Here is a 6,137-nt window from a genome sequence, read left to right as displayed (position 1 = left end):
TTATTATTTTTTGCCAAGGTTTCAAGATTATTGTGTCACACTTTTACTAATGAGATCTCACTCGTGTGGTAACCATCCTATTATATTTATAGGTTACCAAAAATATCCATTGTCACAGGAGTACCAGTGTACAAGAATGCATAAAAGTACTGTAATATTTGTAGAAACAAAATTTGTTTTTTTATATATCTGTACTTGATATCAACTTTAGCTATTCCGGCTAAAGAATAAGTCATCAACTAACGTAATTATAGATTTAAAATTACCGGTAATTTAAAAATCGGTAATATTGGTAATTTATTAAAAAAAAAACAGCTTTTTAACTAATACTAGTTTTTTTAATTCAAAACTGTAAAAACATTAGGAAACACAAAAAAACGAGTAAGAATGAACTACGTAATAGAGTGGATAATGGTAAATCATCCTCATCATCCCCAACCTCTTCATCTGATTCTTCTTTCTCCTTGGTTAATTCAGTCAAGTCTATAATTTCGAAACCGAGATCTTCTTTTTCAATTTCTTCCTCAGAATCCTCAGTAGCTTTTACTCTTCTTGAATGATCTTTGTTTAGTAAATTATAATTATGGGCAATATAGGTTAGTTTTCCGGCTTTTTTCCACGGTAAGCCTGTTTCTTTTTTGCCGATGAATAAATCCAAAACTACAGCCAATCTACTTATTTTAGAACTGGAGCAAATTCCTGCCCACCAAACATGCCCAGACATAGATTTTTCGCTGGAAATAACGAATTCCTTAGCAAAAAGATTACCACCTCTAATTTTGTACTGTGCAAGTGCTTCCATAATAAGACCTACTTCTGAAGAATATTTTGGATGTCGCCTTGCAGTTTCATGGATGAACTCCGTCGCAACTAAATTTTCAGCTTCAGTTAAATTGTTACGTACGGCACGATCGTCTTTCGTCCTTGCGCCTCGCGCCAGTAAAGCCAAGTAGAGCTGGGCGAATAGCCAATAAATGAGAGTATATAGAGTGAAAAAAAACCCCAATATTACCAATGTTACCGGTCTTGTAGTAATATTACGTAATATTACCAAAATTACCGGTAATGTTACTTCGGTAATATTACCCTTTTTCTATGGGATTCTAATTTTTCTAGGATTCTATGCCAATTTTTGCATGTCTTGTATTAAAAATTATGTTTTCGGAAAGTTCTTAAAACCCTTCAAAATAATAAGAAGAATAATCGATTTTTTTAATTAGAGTTTTGAAATGAGTTTAAAAGAGGTGAACCATGAAGAACGTCCCTGTGCCAGAAACAGTTAAGCATCATATTAATTTTTACTTACCTCATTGAGTGTAATAATCACAGCATCTACTTTTTTGGATTACTTATTGTTTTAACCTCATATTAATAAAAAAATTGATAATTTGTGTGTAGCTGTATAGTGTGTATTTCAGTCATGATATTGGTTTAAAATAAATTTCTGGATAATTAAAATAAACGCCATTAATAATCTTGATGTTTTTATATAACTGTACGTAAGCATTCTTACATTATTCTATGCAACGGATATAAAATGCTACAACTCTATTTCAGGTTTTTAACCAGATTCACTCCAGTTTCTTCTGTAAATTTACAAGAACATCATCGGTTTTTTAATTAAAGTTCTCAAAAAGGTCTTAAATTGAGCTTTAAAAGTGATAACAGAGCTCAATGTTAAGTAATGATATATAAAGTATTACTTTTATAAAGACTTAGTAGAATTTTAACTCACTAATCCTTAAAGTAATCTATTTCATATGCCCGTTAAACAGATATTTTAAAAGTTTAATAATTTGTCCAATACATCTTTAATTTGGTAATTAATAATCTAGTATTATTGATTTATTAAATTAAGGTTCTGGGAACATTTTATCATTATTGCATGTTACAGTCAATTTACTTATTCTATTATTATATTATTTATTTATTTACTTAGGGAAACTAAAAAACACTATAAAGCTAATAGTAATTAATTGCTATATAATATCTAATCTAGGGAAATGAAAGTATCTAAAGGTAAAAAAAGAAGTTATAAAAGAGTTAATCTATTAATGATCATTACATATTTTTTACTGGAAAATTATTTATATAAAATAGAATCCTTTTGGTTATCCTTATTCAAGATTTTGGCATTTTAAGAAAAATAATAAATATTTACTATGAAGCAAAAAAAAACATGGCAGCCTGAATGTTTTTTCTTGCAAAAAACATGTGAATATGGTATGTTTTCAGTCAATATATCCCAATTCTTCATATTTTCAACGCTTCTGCTTATATTGGTATTTTAGCTTCATTATTGATTTCTAGAGTATAGATTATAGATTTATAAAGCAAAATAAATATTTATAATGGTGGTATAGTTACACCTATTACCACCACATAATCTCGATAATAAAAAAAAATAAAAATTTGATTTGTTCCTAAACAGCATTACGTTTATTCAATATTCAAATAACAATTTCAATCTTTTTAAAACGAATAAATGCAAACGACACCCTGGTGAATGATTTCGTTGTCAACTGGTATTTATTCGGGTATTTTTTATTATTGCAACAAAATTCAGGAACGTATTTCTTGGATGAAATCAAACAACAAAGTTTTTATAAAGATATCTCTTGAACGTCATAAATTTGGGACAGCAGGGTGGTAGAATGCGAAAAAAATATATAAATATTTTTCTGAAAACTATCGATACATAATTTGATTCATTATTTTGATATTCGCGATTCGCGCCTATGCGGTCTTTACATTAAGTATTGATAAGATTCTCGTAGTCGATTTAAATTCTTTCATAGACTAAATACTAATGATAGTGATTGCATCTGCCATGCATTGATTCTTCTTTTAAGTTAGTTTTTGTTTAGAATTATTTAAAAATATTTAGCTGTTTTGTTTGTTATGTATAGGATAGTTCACATATGCTTTCCTTAATATAAGTTACTTTCCTTATAATAATAATTTTTTTATAATCGAAGAACTGTTCTTTTTGTCATGCTGCCTTCTTTTTGCATAAAATGTATTTTTTTTTCTTTTGACAAATAAATGATTTTGTATTATATTGTATTTGTATGATTTTTCTTGTAATAAAAAATATTTTTAAGTTCTTTATTTCTTGTATAGTATACCTGCTCTGTTAGTTCAAGGCACAATTTTGGCATAGAAAAATAAAAACTATTTTCATGGAAAGTCATAACGCCAAAATCTGATTTTGATATATTATCAAGATCTTGGATACTTAACTCCTTTGGTGAACAACCATTAAAAGCAATAATTTATTTTGAAGCAATATAAAGCTTATATGAGTAAGAGTTTATAGTTGCATAACGGACTTATCTTTATTTTCATCTGAACTTTTAATTTCACCACTTTGAACGTAGCTTTTGTCCTTATTTTGACATTATTGTCTAACCTTAGTTATCAGAGCCAAAATGTGAACCAGATTCACTTCCAGAATCATCATAACAAAACAAAGTTTGTAAATCTGTCGTACTGTTAGATGCAGTACGACAGATTAGTACAAATAGCGTAGTGCAAATAAAGCTTATACCATTTTTGCACTTAGTCTGTTAATAAGCAACTTATCGAAATCGATAAAATGTACATTTGGGAAAAGTGGCTTGTACCGTGAATAATCTAATCTAAAGGTCTTCATTAGATATAAAGTCATCTTAAATTTTCGGTGGAATAGTCAAATCTTTTTTTAATAGAGTGAGGTTTATTTAATTTTAAGGTTTATTTAATTCATTAAGGGGAGAGTGAGGTTTGCTTAATAAGTGAGGTTTGATTTTAACTCTGACAAGAGAAATCTGAGAAACGTAAATGCATGCAAAAGATTATCGTAGGTAGAGAAGAGTGCCAGGACTCCAAAATACAGGGTGTTCGAAAAATTGACGGAGATATGTCAATGGGTGAGTCCTTGTAAAAAAATATGTAATGTTGAGGAATTCTTCAGTACTATGTTTGATACTATACAATCGCTTTATTGTCAAAAAATTATAAATTTTGTAGACAAAGCTAATATAAATAAATAAATAAACACATACAAGTAAACACATGAGTACACAAAAACACAAGACATTTAGATTTTATACAAAATAGGTAACCTATTGTACATGATCAAATTACTTATACAACTAAATGTTTATAAGTCAGAAGTTGATATTAGAAAAAATATAAAACAATACAAAAATGTAAATTAGGTAAAGAAGTATACAAAATAAGACTATTATCACAATATAGGTATAACTAATTCTAGGGATGGAAACTATAAAGTAAATAAGGCCAGTGTGTGTGTGGTATTTAAAAGGAAAGATTAAAAAATGAAAGATTAAAAAAGTCTTCTACTGTGTATAAAGCCTTTTCCAATAGTAAAGCTTTTAAAGCATGGCGAAACAGGAAAACGTTGTCATAGATTTAATCGTAAAAGGAAGATGATTGTGCATTTTTTTTGCTCTATAGAGTATAGAAGTTTTTACTAATTCCGACCGTAGGGTTGGCAGATAAATATCATGCTCTGCATTCTAAGTGGATAGTTTTGAGAAGGCCTCTTTGGAAATTCTGACACATGCTTTCGGATTAAGCAAACAGATTTAAATATAAACAGTGAAGGAAGTGTTAATATTCTATGTTTTTTAAAGTATTCTTGGCAGTATTTCAGAGCTGTACTGTTAAGTCCCAAGTAAATAGCGTATCGCTCTCTTTTGCAACTTGAATACGCGCTCAAATTGAGTGGCACAGCATGAACCCCAGAATGGAATGGCGTAAGGAAGATGTGACTCAAAAAGGGCAAAATAAACTGATTTAGATGTTAAAAAGCTTAATTCTTTGGAAATAGATCATATGGCAAAACATGCTGAGCTTAACTTTGTGGATAAGGTGTCGATATGAGATTCCCATTTTAGAGAGCTGTCTAAAATTAGTCCCAAGAACTTGACAGATTCAACAATATCCAAACTGGTATTTTGTAGAGTAAAAGGTTGAATGGTACTTTTATATGATACAACCTTGGTTTTAGAGATATTAAGGCATAGAAGATTGGAATCGCACCAGGACTTAATGGTAAGTAAATCGTTAGATATAGTTGCATGCAGAGACGTGACATCTGGAGTGCTCCAAGTAAAGCTGGTATCGTCGGCGAACAGACAAATTTTGCCGCTGATATCCAGATTGGCCATGTCATTAATAAATAGGAGAAACAAAATAGGGCCCAAAACTGAACCTTGCGGTACACCACATTCAATTGGTTGGCATGAGGATGTTGTCGTATCAACCTTCACGAGTTGACTTCTGAAACTAAGATATGACTTAAACCATTTGAGAGAAGATCCTCTAAACCCATAGTGTTGCAGTTTGTTAATTAAAATATTATGATTAACACAATCAAATGCCTTTGAGAAATCGCAGAAAACTGTAGCTGTGGAGTGTTGATTGATAGGCTAAAATAAACACTATTTAGGAGCGAAAACATAGCATCACTGGTGTATTTATTACTCAAAAATCTTAATTGATTCGGTGTTAGAATTCTATATTTAAGCAAAAATGACAAAACCCTTTCTTTAACCAGTCTTTTAAAGTTGGGAGAAGTGCTATTGGGCGATAATTTGAGGCTTGATCTTTATCCCCTCCTTTATGCAGTGGAATAATAATTGCAGTCTTAAGGCAGCTTGGAAAGATATCTCTATAACTCGAGCATTTGTAAAGATTAGAGATAATTAGGTCTAGGTAAAGAGTAAAGGATAAATGGCTATCAATCATCACTCCCGGATTTTTTAATTGAGAAACTAATAATAAATGAGATCCTTTAATATTATCAATATGAGTTAAAGGGTTTCTTGCTTCATAAAAAATCATTAATTCGGCTTATTAATATTAAGCTCCATTCCTTTTTGGCTACATCACTGAGTTAAACGGTCTAGTTCAGAGTTTGAATTTTAATATGGAATTTCAAATCATTAGCAACTACCTAGTAGAAAAATGCAAACTTAAACGAAAAGGTACTATCATTTACGTAAATGTTTAAAAGTGTAGAGGCCCAAAGTGTGAGTCTTATGGTATATTAGTTTAAGTGAACTAAAAACTCTTAATTTATTCTACTTCTTATAATGAGTGAATAAAAAACAGAGACTAAGATCTGA

Source organism: Anthonomus grandis, chromosome 15, assembly GCF_022605725.1.
Source record: "Anthonomus grandis grandis chromosome 15, icAntGran1.3, whole genome shotgun sequence".
In the NCBI taxonomy this organism is placed as follows: Eukaryota; Metazoa; Arthropoda; class Insecta; order Coleoptera; family Curculionidae; genus Anthonomus; species Anthonomus grandis.
The sequence above is the reverse complement of the archived record's forward strand: the minus strand, read 5'-3'. Positions refer to the sequence as shown.